Here is a 16,362-nt window from a genome sequence, read left to right as displayed (position 1 = left end):
AAGTCAGGAAACAACAGGTGCTGGAGAGGATGTGGAGAAATAGGAATGCTTTTACACTGTTGGTGGGAGTGTAAATTAGTTCAACCATTGTGGAAGTCGGTGTGGCGATTCCTTAAGGATCTAGAATAAGAAATACCATGTGGCCCAGCAATCCCATTACTGGGTATATATCCAAAGGATTGTAAATCATTCTACTGTAAAGATACATGTACATGTATGTTTATTGCGGCACTATTCACAATAGCAAAGACTTGGAACCAACCCAAATGTCCAACAGTATAATCTTTTTAGATAGCAGTTTGGCAATTCTATCAAGAATCATAAAGTTGTTTACACTCATTGGCTCAGTAATTCCATTTCTGAAAATCTACTTTAAGAAAATAATCATGAATAAGTAAAAGGCTTTATGATAATAGTTAATACTTACTGAGTGGTTGCTTTGTACTAGTGTTGTTCATAACCCTTTACATAATATTTACAAGACACTTAATGATATAGATACACTGTATTATCCTCCTCCTCACTCCCTTTTTATACTAGATTAAACTGACAAGCAGAAAAGTTAAGAAATTTTCACACTGTTTCACTGCTAAGTGGAGATGGTGGGGTTTGATGTCTGAAATTTGGTACTAGTGTCTGCATGTTTAATCACCACTCTGTGCTGTCTCTCTGTGTATTTTGAGTTTTCAGCAGCAGCATTTACAGAAAGGAATAATAGCAGGATAGTTAAGAACACTATAGAACTTGCTAGAATTTTATGCATTTATTAAAATGTTCATTTTTGAAAAGCTAGTGTTAATATGTGATGTACTTAATAGATGCAGAAGTAGGATACAATTTTTTGTCAAGTAATTACAATTATGTAAAAATATAACTCTCTGCTTAGAAACTTAAAAAAGAAAAGAAATACAACGAATTATTAAAAATCATTGTAGGCCGGGCACAGTGGCTCCTGCCTGTAATCCCAGCACTTTGGGAGGCTGAGGCAGGTGGATCACGAGGTCAGGAGATTGAGACCATCCTGGCTAACATGGCAAAACCCCGTCTCCACTAAAAATACAAAAAAATTAGCCAGACATGGTGGCGGATGCCTGCAGTTCCAGCTACTTGGGAGGCTGAGGCAGCAGAATGGCGTGAACTTGGGAGGCAGAGCTTGCAGTGAGCCGAGATCGCACCACTGCACACCAGGCTGGGTGACAGAGCAAGACTCTGTCTCCAAAACAAACAAACAAACAAACAAACAAAAAACCAAAAATCATTGTAATAGACTAATGGGGCTCTGGTTGAATTATTATTATTATTTTGCTTTCCAAATTGCCTTGAATGAACACATATGGCTTCAATAATGAAAAAAATTTAATAAAATTATTTATTGTAGAATTGTCCAGTCGCTAAACAAAGCTGTTAAAGAAGCAGCCCAACTTCCCTGTTATATTGGCCCTTTTTGTGATCTCATAACTGCTTTGCAATGTGCAATCTTTCCTATAGAAAGGTTGGATAGTGACATCATAGTTATCTGAGAATATGTATAACTTTTGCTATTTATATTAATCTTTATACAGTAGATGACTTAGTAACCAAATGGTTTATTGGGACCTAGAAAAGGAGGGTAAGTGGTACTCAATGTCTTTATTTTGGTTATATGGGTTTTGTTTACTTGCTTGGAGGTTTCAGAACTCATAGTTCAATTAAATGTATTTGGGGAAAAGGGACCATCACTATGAAGAGGTTACATGAAAAGGATTGAGTGCCAGTTTGCCTGATAGTCTTGTGTGATAAGATGGATGTGATGCTTTCTACTCATGCCTCTTCTCAGCTCTCTGCTTTCCTGTAGCTGAAAATCAGGGCTTGAGTGGCCATTTTTTTTTTTATTATCCTTTAAGTTCTAGGGTACATGTGCACAACGTGCAGGTTTGTTACATATGTATACATGTGTATATGTATACATATGTGCCATGTTGATGTGCTGCACCTATTAACTCATCATTTACATTAGGTATATCTCCTAATGCTACCCTCCCCCGCCCTCCCCACAATAGGCCCCAGTGTGTGATGTTCCCCTTCCTGTGTCCAAGTGATCTCATTGTTCAATTCCCACCTATGAGTGAGAACATGTGGTGTTTGGTTTTCTGCTCTTGCGATAGTTTGCTGAGAATGATGATTTCCAGCTGCATCCATGTCCCTACAAAGACATGAACTCATCCTTTTTTATGGCTGCATAGTATTCCATGGTGTATATGTGCCACTATTTCTTAATCCAGTCTGTCACTGATGGACATTTGGGTTAATTCCAAGTCTTTGCTATTGTGAATTGTGCTGCAATAAACATACGTATGCATGTGTCTTTATAGCAGCATGATTTATAATCCTCTGGGTATATACCCAGTAATGGGATGGATGGGTCAAATGGTATTTCTAGTTCTAGATCCTTGAGGAATTGCCACACTGTTTTCTTAATGAAGAAAACCAGAGTGAGGATAAGCAAGGTAAAGCATCGTAGTCTTGGGTCACACTGAAGGTAATTACATAAGTACATGGGCATGGTCTGTGTCATGTATGTATGCATACGTAGGTGCTCACCTAGAGAGCATGGGTTTGTGAACAATTGATAGGAGACAATCATTGATTTCCATGGAGTTGGATCTTCTTATTGTTAGCCTGATAATAATGTAATAATTTCAATAGTAATAGCATAAAGAGGTTAGGTAACTTGCCCAATCATGGATACAATATGTACTCACGTGGGTTTTGAAATTCAGGTTTGTCTAGCTCCAAAGCTTTTGCTCTTTCTAATAACTAATCAACAGTTACATACTTGTTTAATTTGTTCTTTATAGTAAAATATGTTTTATGTTCATCTTCAACTGTTCAGGCTTTTCACTTTAAATTATAAATAAAAATGATCTAATGTCCTAAATGAATGTGTGGGAGAGGTCAGTTAAAGTCATCTTCACCATATTATTGACCATAGTCAATAATAATCATTTTGAATGTTTGGACTTTTTTCTAGAACATTTTTTTTCCTGGACTTGAATTCAATTTTGAAATCAGGTTCTATATTAAAGAAATGGAGACTTACTCATTTTTTAATGACATAATACATTGTTTTAAAATCTAATAGATAATTATCTACTGTTAAGTCATCTTAAAATGGATGATTTCTATAATAACTGTTTAATCAATGAATATTACGATATCTAATAAAGCACAGAGAAAAGAATGGTTGGACTCATATATTCTGTATACTCCTGACATCAATGATTATAATATTAGCCATCTAGAAAATAGATTCTTAGAGATAAAAATCTTAGCAAAAATCACTACTATTGCTACTTCTAGTACTCTTAGTTTTAGCTAAATATCTTGATCATTTACAATGTCTTCAGGTACTATGTTAAGGCTTTTACATACATTATACTGTTTAATACAGCAACTGTATGAAGTTGGTATTATTACTTCCATTTTATAGATGAGTATCTGAAGCCTAATAAGATTAAGTAACTTGCCTAAGATTATTCAGTAAATGGCAGATGAAGGACTTAAATCCAGGTCTGTCTTAATTCAAAACTTATGTTTCCATTCTTCACCATTACATTGTATGTAGATGGTATCTAATCTATAGGATAGATTCTCAATGGTAGGATCACAGGCTGGAAGGAAGAATCCTGAATCTGCACAAGATCCTACTTGGTTCTGTCAACCAAGATGAGAGAAATTAAATTTTAATATAGAGAACAATATGAATGATATTTGGACCCCTGAAGTTAGCCTTTTCTTTAATTCAAAATTTCTTTTGTAATTATTTTTGCATGAGAAACAAAAAACATTTTTCCAGTAGATATATGAGTTTTTTTTTTTTCTTATGACACTCAGCTTTCCATTCCGCTCTTAGTTATTATTCCATTGCATTTTTGAAGAACAGTTTTTGCCGGGAGAAGGGAGAATTTAGCTTAAAAAAATCATGGTTCTTTTTACTTAGGTGACAAAGTCTGCATTATAATTTCTGCTCTTTCCTGGAATATATAGTCAAATTGCCAAGTTTAGTTATGTACCACATATTCATTGGCAGTTGGAGCATTTCCTTTGTAACCTTTTGTTCTTTTTCTTTGTAGTTGATAGAAAAATAAATTCTAACATTCAGAACCCTGAATTCAGTGTTATTTTCAGAAATCTCAGGCAGCAAGGTATATATCCAACATGAAAAGAAACCTTTGCCCTGACTTTGGTCCTGAAGTGGGCCTATGTTGGAATATTTTATTACTCTGAAACTAAAGCTGAATGAATATCTTAAGTTGTTTTGTTGGGAGCTAGCTAACTGATGAGTACTGCAGCAGTTCAAATAATTGCCTTAGCATCATGTTAATATTGAGATACAGAAAAAGAGTTAGGTTTTGCTTCTTTGGTGTTCCCAGTTCAGGCACTAGCCTTTGGAGTAGGGGAGTGAACAGACATGATGACAACTAGCAAACACTCACTGCTTCTGTGCCTCTTGACTTTATTACATGATTGCATACTTAACAAGATGAAGGAAGAAACTATACTGAAGACACATGGGAATCTGGGGCAAAAGGAAACTACTGTGGATTCTCCTCCTCTGTATTTTACATTTTCTTTGTAAGTGTTGCAGTTTTCCAATACAATTATTTTTGTTACTTGTTATAGTCTGACCCATACTTAAATTTCTGAGAAAACCCAACAGACAACTATATTTGGGAAGTATATGTATATTCAGTTTTATGTTCTTTATCCAGAGAAGCCTGTGATGGGAACATGGAACCAGAAGATAACCAGTCTCTTTGATTGATGCACAGGGGAAGGTGTCATGATTTGATGCAAATTATCAACTGGACAATCGGGAAGTCTGGATTTCATTCTTGTCTCAGCCAGTAACTACTTTTATGACCTTGATTTAATCAATTTATCTCTCTGAGCCCTACTTTTCTTCCCTTGTCAGATTAGGGAGTTAGACTAGAAGATCTTATAGGTCCTCTTTAGCTCTAAAATTCAATGATTTTAAGTGGCTCACAAATATTCATGTAATAATTGTCAAGTAAATTACTATATTATCTGTTTTAATCCATTGTTTCTAAAAATGTGTGTGACCCCCTAGGCTATGAATTTCATGAGGCAAAAACTGTTTGTCTTCACTTACCATTGTATTCTAAACATCCAGCACAGTGCCATAGTAAGATCTCACTAAATATTTATTAAATGAAAACATAATTAATTAGTTTTATTACGTGAGATTTCATGTAGTGGAAGGTTAGGTACAATACAAGATTCCCTAAGATAACTTCATGCAGATGACATGGGCTTTCTCAGAGGTAATTTATCATGAAGCAGTTGATGAAATGATGCCATTAGAATCAATTTTTCAAATGTGCCCCACACTTAGAAAAAGTATTTTATTTATCCTGATGTAAGCTGCTGTTACTAGAATTGGGAGCTTTTAAAACTACCACAGTAAATGGAAAAACTTTACAAGACATCATGAAAATTAACCTATCAGGAAGTCAGAGCAAAAAGAGTTTTAGATTAGTTTTGTTAGACAACTTAATGAAGGGATTGATGACCTTGGAATTCATGCACTCTATACTACACAGCATGATTCCCTCTTAGGGAACTCTGTGGGGACAGGTCTAGTCTTTTCTGCATTATGTAAAATTACTAGACCATTAAGATGTTTAATGCAGGTTAAAATTAGTAGTCTTCTTTTCCCCTGTATTTCATGAAGCAGCATCTGAGCTTCTTCTCTTTTTTGTTTTCAAATATCTAGTCTAAAGTCACTAAAGAAGAGGTTTAGAAGCTTTCACACAAAATATAATTAGTACTTGATCTCGAAAAGAATTCCAGAGAATGAGAAGAAAGTTATTTCCATATTTTCTGGATAGTGTTGATTTTCAGCATTTCAAATGGGCTGTACACGAAACTATTTATAATATCTTCCATTCATTTGTGGAACTAATTTTATTTTGTTTGTGCCAAAGTTGTTCTTTCCAACTAGTTACTAGTTGTAACTAGTATATTCTGTTCCTGTTCCTCCTGAGACTGCATATATTCTAGTTACTGACTGAACCATTATTTAGTTGATTGTTGAAGCAACTGTGATTGCTCTGGAATCTAATTAAAATGCATATTGGCGTACTTTTCAAGAAAATTATCTTTACTGAACTATTCAAAGCATCTTTTATTACAATTATTTTTAATAATGGTAGAAAGAACAGTCATAGTAGAAGCAGTAATGGTATTAAAAGTAATAGAAAAGTCCTAAAGAACAAGTTTGATTGATTGAATGATTTTATTTTATGTTTTAGAGAGTATCTTGGTCTGTTGCCCAGGCTGGAGTACAGTGGCATGATCATAGCCTATTGCAGCCTCTAAATCCTGGGCTCAAAGTGATTGTTTCCCCTGAGTCTCCCAGGTAACTAGCACTACAGGTGTGCACCACTAAACTTAGATAATTTATTTTTTGTAGAGATGTTGCCCAGGCTGGTCTCAAACTCCTGGCTTCAAGTGATCCTCTTGCCTCAGCCTCCCAAAGCGCTGGGAATACAGGCATGACCCACCATGTCTGACCAAGAGCAAGTTTTAAAATAAGTGTACAAAGAAGGCTAAAACTTTATAAAATCTACCTATTTTCTATTTTTATCCCATTCTACTACATGGATCGTTCCAATATGCATATCTAATTATATCTTTCTATGGCCTCTAAAACTCTTCGGTGACGCTTCATCAAATTCAATGTAACCCATCTTCCTCAGCATGGTACAGAAGGTGCTTTGTTATTCCAAGTACACATTTTCAATTTCAGCACCTACGTTTTCATTTTGAACTTAACACTCTATTAAATACTGAGTGTGGCTCACAAATATTCATATGGCTCACAAATATTCATGTAATAATTGTCAAGTTCTCCACTCATTCTGTGGCCTTTTAGATTTCTGTACTACAACACAGTGCATAAGAGACAAACGTACTTACTCGCAAACCTACTTATGAGCTACATGACCTGAAAATTACTTTCCTTTTCTGAGCTTCACATTTGTCACCTATAAAATGGAGATAATACCAACTTAAAAGTTTAAAAATTAAATAAAAAAATTTTAATTGGCACATGATTGTACTTATCCATGAGATACACAGTGATCTTTTGATACATGTAATATATGGTGATTAGATCAGAGTAATTAGTATATCCATAATCTCAAATATTGATTGTTTCTTTGGGAACATATTATAGCCTCCTTCTTGCTATTTTATACTGTATAATATATTGTTTTTAAGAATAGTCATCCTACAGTGGTATAGAACACTAGAATTTAATCTAGCTGTAATTTTTTATTACTTTATGAAATCGCTCTCATCTCTCCCCTTCTCCCTCCCCTTACCAGCACCTAGTAACTTCTGTTCTACTTTTCTTCTATGAGATTAAAATTTTTTTTAGCTTTCACATATGAGTGAGAACATGTGGTGTTTAATTTTCAGTTCCTGGCATATTTCATTTAACATAATGTCTTCCAGTTCTATCCATGTTACCAAAAATGACATGATTTTATTCTTTTTTATGGGTAAATAGTACTTCATTGTGTGTATGTATATACACTGCCTTTTAAAAATTTTTACTTTAAACATTTATTTTAGATTCAGGGGTACATGTGCAGGTTTGTTATTTAGGTAAACTGCAGGTCATGGGAGTTTGATGTACAGATAATTTCAGCACCAGGGTCATAAGCATAGTACCCTCTAGGTATTTTTTTCTGATCCCCTCTCCTCTCCCACCCTTCACCCTCAAGTAGGCTGCAGCGTCTGTTGTTCCCCTCCTAGTATTCATGTATTCTTTGTTTAGCTCCCACTTAAAAGTTTGAACATGCGGTGTTTGGTTTCCTGTTTCTATGTTAGTTCGCTTAGGATAATGGCCTTCAGCTCCACCCATGTTGCTGCAAAGGACATGATCTCGTTCTTTTTATAGCTGCATAGTATTTCATGGTTTATATGAACTACATTTTCTTTATCCAGTCTACCGTTGATGAGCAGTTAGGTTGATTCCATGTCTTTGCTGTTGTGAACAGTGTTGCAATGAACATATGTATGCATGTATCTTTATGGTAGAACAATTTATATCCCTTTGGGTATATACCCAATAATGGGACTGCGGGGTCAAATGCTAGTTGTTTTAAGTTCTTTGAGGAATTGCCACACTGCTTTCCACATGTTGGCTGCATGAATGTCTTATTTCACTTGCTCATTTGTTTATTAATTCATCTAAGAAATATTTATTAAACAACCACTGTGTTCCAGACATTGTGGTAGTTGTACATTTTCAATTTCTCGGCTTCTTGCCTCTCCCCTCACACTTCATACCTCTGATATCTTGAACTGTCCCTCAACTCAACTTTTCCATTTCTATGAATGCTGCTATTTTCAGAATATCCAGGATCTGAATTGTGAAATATCTTTGATTTTTCTTTTCTCCTTGTCTCTATTTCTTTTTACCTATGAAATCCTTGCCAGGTGCTGATCAAAACCTTTCAAAAGACTCATAATGCCTGCGGGCACTTCTGAGGCAGCCATTTAAAAAGAGCCTAATAAAACTATATGCCATGCCCTGGAATCAAATTAGACTATACTGCAACTCCTCTTTGAATTTCCACAAATACTATCTGATTTGTCTCTGCTAGTTCCTGACCTTGGTTTCTATTCATAGCTCCTACTCCTTTATTTGCTTTACTTGCCTCTGTCTTGATAACCAGTAACTAGTCAGGCCTAGTCAAAGGTAGAATTTTGATTCTATTTTTTTATTTTTTATCATGGGTTGCTTTTGATGTTTGACTATTAGAATTTGTTAAGTGACTTTTGCATTTGGTCTTTAGTGCCTCTCTTTCCTCTAAGATGGGATATGAATTTTTTTTTTACCACTTTGTCAGAACTGATCCATGATCTGCTTTAATTTTCTTTGACATATTCTTCGTATTTCCACTGTGCCCATTCTAGTTAAAACTCTTATTTAATTACACTCTTATTTAATTACAGCTCTTATTTCCACTGTGCCCATTCTAGTTAAAGCTCTTATTTAATTACACTTGGATCATTGTAATACCTTTCTGTTGATTTTTCTGCTTTTACCTGCTATCTTTAGTTGATCCTGTACATTCATGCCAAATTCATCTTTCTAAAAGTTTTGCTTTGATCAGATTGTTCTCCTACTTCTTATAACTGACACTGTATAGACAAATTCTTTAGCCAGGCATCCAAAGCTCTCCACAATCTAGGGTTAATCTACTGTTTCTCCTATAAGAAAAATGTTTTGCTTTTGACAAACTGATCAGTTCTCTTTCAGATATATCTTGCTTATACAGGTGATTTTCAAACTCTTATTAATTGGTCCAAAAGTCATTAATTGATCCAAAGAATATTTGTCTCCTGATTCTATGAGTCACCTCATGGGATTCCAAACTCTGGGGCTCCATGAAACACAATTTTGGAGACTATTGGTGTTATCACTTTGACATCTTATCTCATTTGAACCTTATGTTTTAAATGAGGATCAAGCTTGATAAAGATTAAGTGGTTTACCAATAATTTATAATTTGCAAAACAAAGTTTTCTTTCTTTTTTTTTTTTTTGAGATGGGGTCTTGCTCTGTCACCCAGGCTGGAGTGCAGTGGCCGGATCTCAGCTCACTGCAAGCTCCGCCTCCCGGGTTCACGCCATTCTCCTGCCTCAGCCTCCCGAGTTGCTGGGACTACAGGCGCCCACCACCTCGCCCGGCTAGTTTTTTGTATTTTTTAGTAGAGACGGGGTTTCACCGGGTTCGCCAGGATGGTGTCGATCTCCTGACCTTGTGATCCGCCCCTCTCGGCCTCCCAAAGTGCTGGGATTACAGGCTTGAGCCACCGCGCCCGGCCCAAAACAAAGTTTTCTAACATCAATGTTTGCTTCCTAGCATAGTAAGTTGCCTTTGCATTGTAAATTTCTTAAGGGTAAGTCATTATAATATACTTTTAAAATATATTATGAAATACATAATACCTAGTAAATGGTTATTTAATAAATAGTTATTAATTTTGTTTATGCCTCTTTTTATTTTCTGTACTTCCTGGTATAATGTTGGATATCCAGTGTTATTATTATTGATCTAAAATTAGAGCTGGAGAGAATAGGTAGAAATGTATGTCACAAATTATTTTGGGCCCAGAAAATTGAAAGCTGTGTTCTTCAGCATATTTTAAAAATTGTTTACCTAAACTTGCCCTGAGTTTTGATATGTTCTCTTAGGTTGTAAATTCCTTGAAGTCAGATTCTATGGTATATTTTATCTCTCCATCCTAAATGCTCGTCACACAATTTTTAACATATAAAATAAATGTATTTGTGTTCTGACATATTTCTGATGAGTGACAGTGCTTTGAGGAAGAGGAAAAAAGGAAACTACAGCCAATAATAACATTTACCTTGAAAATTGTAAGAGAATATATGACAAACTACACAATAAATTATATAAAAATATACATTTGCTGAATCCATTTTCCGAAAATCCTGTTAATGAACGAGATATGGCCCTCATGAGAATTAAAATAGATGGTATTTGTCTAATGGGAATAAATAGTGCCTGGGGTATTATGGAATATTGTTCTATCAAGCCAGAAGGTAATGAAATCTTCCTGAAATTGGCACGGAGTGATTGCATTGTACTTTTTTTTCCAGGGCACACTTCTCTGGGGGCAGTTCATTGGGGACAGAGGTATAACTTTTGGCCACTAACGTTATAGTGTTGTCTCATTCTTCAATACCACTTTCACTGTCCAGAATTGCCCTTAGGCTCTTACCAAACTAGGAAGAACTTTATTAAGAAATAGAGCTCTACCCTAGTTATTTCTAATTGAGTTGCAGTTTAAGGTTACAGATATAGGGGAGATGGGACAAACTAAAGGAGGGAACATCAGTGAAATGGTTCTTTAACTATTTATAAACCAATTAGATCTCATTAGAATGTATAGTATTGGGACCCTTACTGCTTCTGCATCACTTAGTTATCCAGGCATATTTGTATGCTTTAAGGAAAAAGAGAAGGCAGAAGCCTCTGGGAATAAATAAGTGCTGAGTATTGGCTCTGACATAGTAGTTGAACTACCCAATGTAATTCTGTTGTCTGTAAGTGTTCTTGTTACAATCACAGATGGAATTGTTTTATAGTGAAACTTTGTTTTTATAAGTGAATTATTAGTTTGATTGTACTCATTGAAACTTCTGTGGTGAATCTAGATGGCCAAGAATATTTCTCAACCTTGAAACAAGTTGAAATCTTCAAGAATGTATTGGCCTCAATATGTGAATTTTTTAAATGATTCAATAATTCAGAAGTTGATCCATTAAAAATCCTTTGTCTGTAAGTGAGTCACAACTGCAGTTGGGTCTTATATACTTTTTATTTAATAATAAAATTTTGAAGGGGTAAGCATATTTCAGGAAAGTGAATCTAATAATCAAGTATAAGAGAGACCTCTTTGAGATGAAAATTGGGTCTCATTTTATGTAACAGAAAGCCCAAAATAATACTAGTTTGAATATGGTAGAATTTACTTCTTACCAATCTGAAAGAGATGCAGAGGTATAGCCTCACAGTGTTAAAACACGAAGACTCCCTCTATATTTGTTTATCGACCATTTGTAACCTCCATTGAAAATAAAATGCCTCATAGTTTGAGATGGCTAGTACCAGGCAGCAGAAAGAATAAAGGGGAAGATGAGTGGATTGCATCTTCTAGCCAAGTCAGCTTCCCTTGAGAGTCTTCTAGAAAGTCTCATATTTATGCCTAACTGGCCAGAACTTAGTTATAGTGTCATATGAAATGTCTTGGTTCATTTTTGCTACTACAACAGAATACTTGAGGCTAGTAATTTATGATGAAGAGAAATTTGTTGGTTCGTGATTCTGGATGCTGGGAAGTACAAGATGGAGGGAACAGCATTTGGCAAAGGCCCTCTTGCTGTGTCATCTCATGGCAGAAGGTGGAAGGGCAAGAATATGGTGGGAGAGAGAAAGGGAGGAGCAGGTACCCACAATTTATCCTTTCATAAGGAGCCTGCTCCCATGATAATGACATTAATTCCTTCATGAGGGCAGAGCCCTCATGACCAAATCACTTCTTCAACGTTCCACCTCTTAATACTGTTAATACTGGCAATTGAGTTTCTAACACATGCTTTTTGGTGAACACTTGAAGCCATAGCACTCAGCATAAATGGTATTGCCATTCTCACCAGGGAAATGAAGATTAAAAAATAAAACTAGAGCCTGGCACAGTGGATAACACCTAAAATCCCAGTGGATAACACCTATAATCCCAGCACTTTGGGATGTTAAGACAGAGAGATTGGTTGAGCCCAGGAGTTCGAGACCAATATGTGTAACATAGTGAGATCCTGTCTCTACAAAAAAAAAAAAATTAGCTGGGTGGAGTGGCACACACTTCTAGTCCTACCTACTCAGGAGGCTGAGACAGGAGGGTTGTTTGAGTCCAGGAGTTTGAGGCTGCAGTGAGCTATTATCACATGACTGCAACTCCAGCCTGGGTGACAGAGCAAGACCCTGTATCTAAATAAATAAATAAATAAATATTGTCACCCAGATAAATGGGGTTTTATTATTAGATATAAGAAAGAATATTGAGTTTGTAATTTAGAATCTTAACACTCTGTTGGTTTAATTATGGTGTTTAGATACAGATTGAGTATCTCTTATCCAAAATGCTTGGGACCAGAAGTGTTTCAGATTTTAGATTTTTTTTTTTTTTTTTTTGAGTTTGGAATTATGCCAGTTGAGCATCCCTAATTCAAAAATCTGAAATCTGAAATGCTCCTTTGAGTATTTCCTTTCAGCATTATAGCAGTGCTCATAGAGTTTCAGTTTTGAAGGATTTCAGATTTTTGGATTAAGTGTGCTCAACCTGTACTTCTCCTCTCTGGGAATAGACATTAAAAATATGCCAACCTTCTGCTCAATTTTTAAAAAATTCTGCTTAAATTATTTAGAGATATATTTATTAGTAAATTTGCAGTAAAATAGCATAAAAATAGTAAGTATGTTTGATTAATTATATCTTTTGTTTTTTGTATGAAGAAAATAAGGTCCCATTTAATCAAAGAAGTGCACCTAACGCGATAGTGAAACAGCCAGTGATCTCTTGAACTGTATAATTTTCCATTTGTGTCATAATCTTGAAAATATTAGGAAATGAAATGATCAATGAAGTGTAAACAGATTTTAAAAGATTCACATATGGGGATGTGTACTTTAGATATTTCATTTCATTACTGGTCCATAAAACCTAGATGATGATAGACAAAAGTTTGAAGCATAATTTTTCAAGTATTGTTGCAAACTTCTTGCTTCTGTTCATGGCTACCATCCTTCTTTTATTTTTTTATTAGCTACTTCAGTGTGACTTGCTTTTTGTGTCCCGATTCAGAAGGAGACTGGCTAGCCATAATTCTGTACCACTCATGGAGGTTGGTTTTCAGAAATATCTCAGAGACATGCATTCTTACCATTTATTGGGGATTACTAAATCATGAAAAATAATGTAGTAAAAGTAGCAGTGGGAGAAATATTTTCAGGTTTTGTTTTGGTTGCTATAGCTTTCTTAGCTCCCAGCATATTCTTTTCCTATTGTTGCTTCTCAATTTACATATATCTTTACCATCCCATCTGTATCTGCAAGCCTTTTTCCATGTACCAAGAGAAATCTCTACCATCATTTAGAATCTATTACTGAGACTGTTTTCTGTAGGCAGTCTTTTTGACCGAGACAAAGAATGTTGGGTTTTGCCTATCCTGTTTTCATTTATATTTGAGGAGGCAGTGAATAGAGGTCAAAAGAACATGAGCTTTGGAGTCAGAAGCACTGAATTTGGATATTGGCTATTCTTACTTTTTGTTCAATTTCTTAATTTTTATAGTGGGGGTGAGAATTTTATCTCAGAGATAATGTAAAAGTAGGGAATGCCATTTGTAAAAAGGCATTTTTAACACATAGCCAAGCCTTAGTAAAGTATACTGAATGTATAAGTGCTTGAAATTTCAACTTTTTTTTTCCTGTCCATGAGAAATGCTTCTGCTTAACTCTTGTGATTTTATATACCACTTTTATTGACTTTATCATATACTTTGTATATTGTGTCATTCCCCACTACATGTTATGATTGCAGGGTATGGTTGTAACAGACTGTGGGAGGCAGTGTGCGTGGTGTTTAACAGCATGGTCTCTGGAATGAGGCTTCCTGTGTTCTTAGTACTATCTACTCCCTACTCTTTTTACAAATTAGGTTATACATTTATTTTTAGCATTTTAACCATTTTTAGGTGTGAAATTCAGTGGCATTAAATATATTCACAATGTTGTACAACCATCATCACTATCCATTTCCAAAACATTTTCATCATCCCAAACAGAAACTGTTTACCTGTTAAACAATAACTCCCTGTTCATCACTTCTCTCAGACCCTGGTAGCCTCTGTTTTTCTTTCTTTCCCTCCTTCCCTTGCTTCTTCCCTCCCTCTGAAATTCAGCTTATTTCCATATACATTATACTCAATATAAGGTAGCAATATAACCATAAATGAACTGCTAAATACCCCTTTCCACAACTTTAAGGTATGATTGATAAATAAATATTGTATGTAGTTATAGTGTATAATGTGATGTTTTGATTTATGTATATATTGTGAAATGATTAAGTAAAACTAATTGATACATTGCCAAACCTAAATAACAAAGGAAAAGTCTCTCTCTGTCTTAAAGAAATTGATATTTCTTTGGGAGTAACACTGCAATGGGAATATGTATGCCATAGTAAACTATGTGAATATTCAGGGAGGTTGAGGCAATTGGAAGTTTTAAAAGGCAAAATGAGGATTATGTAAGTTGTTTTTAATCAATTATCCTTGGCTACAAGGATCAAAACAAGGGTGGTGTCAGTCCAAGTTTGGACAGGCAGTTGCTGGACAGATGTCCTTGCCAAGTATTTTCTGTGTAAGGTTATGGTGGCTTTTGTGCAAAGTTGTGTTTTTTTGCAGTCTTTTGTGATAGTTCTTGTTAATAGTTAATAGTTCTTGTTATCAGGCACACATGTGTGAGAACTCTCACTTCATGGCTTTCCTGTTTCCAATTTTCAGGGATTTGACACAAGTGACTCCATGTTGATTCTGACAAATTTCACAGTATCCATTATATCACATGCTTACCTTTTTCTGCGGCGAGAACATTGAAGATCTACTGGCTTAGCAATTTTCAAATGTGCAATACATTATTATTAACTATGGTCATCGTGCTGTACAATAGGTATTTTTCATCCTAACTGAAACTTTGTATTCCCTTTGATCACGATCTCTTGATTCCCCTCCATCCCCCCATCCTCTGGCAACCACGTTTCTGTTCTCTGCTTTTATGCATTCAAGTTTTTCAGAGTCTACATATAAGTATGATCCTGCAGTATTTGTCTTTCTATGTCTGGCTTATTCCACTTATCATAATGTCCTCTAGGTTCATCCAGGTTGTCACAAATGACAGGATTCCCTTCTTTTTAAAGGGTAAATGGTATTCAATTTTATGACATTTTTGCATTTTCTTTTTCCATTTATTTATCAATTGATGCTTGGGTTGATTCCATATTTTGACTATTGTAAATAATGCTGCAATGAACTTGAGAGTGCACACATCTCTTTGACATACTGATTTCCTATCTTTTGGATACCTTGCCAGCATGGGATTGCTGGGTCATATGATAGTTTTAGTTTCAATGTTTTGAGGAAATTCCATACTGTTATTTTTTTTTTCTTCATTGAACTTTCATTATGTGTTTATTTAGAAAAATTACGTTGCTTTTCTTTTTTTAAAATTTATTTATTTTAAAATTTTATTTACCTTTTATTTCCATAGGTTATTGGAGAACAGGTGGCATTTGTTTACATGAGTAAGTTCTTTAGTGGTGGTTTGTGAGATTTTGGTGCACCCACCATCTGAGCAGTATATGCTGCACCCAATTTGTAGTCTTTTATCCCTCCCTTTCTCCCTGAGTCCCCAATTCCATTGTGTCATTCTTATTTATGCTTTTGCATCCTCATAGCTTAGCTCCCACTTATGAGTGAGATCATGTGATGTTTGGTTTTTCATTTCTGAGTTACTTTACTTAGAGTAATACTCTCCAGTCTTATCCAGGTTGCCATGAATGCCATTAGTTCATTCCTTTTTATGGCTGAGTAGTATATATATATTCATATATATATATGATTAGTAGGCATTTAGGTTGTTTCCACATTTTTGCAATTGTGAATTGTGCTGCTATAAACATGTGTATGCAAGT

This window comes from Mandrillus leucophaeus, unplaced genomic scaffold (genome assembly GCF_000951045.1).
Source record: "Mandrillus leucophaeus isolate KB7577 unplaced genomic scaffold, Mleu.le_1.0 Scaffold1232, whole genome shotgun sequence".
In the NCBI taxonomy this organism is placed as follows: Eukaryota; Metazoa; Chordata; class Mammalia; order Primates; family Cercopithecidae; genus Mandrillus; species Mandrillus leucophaeus.
Note: the sequence above shows the minus strand (reverse complement) of the source record.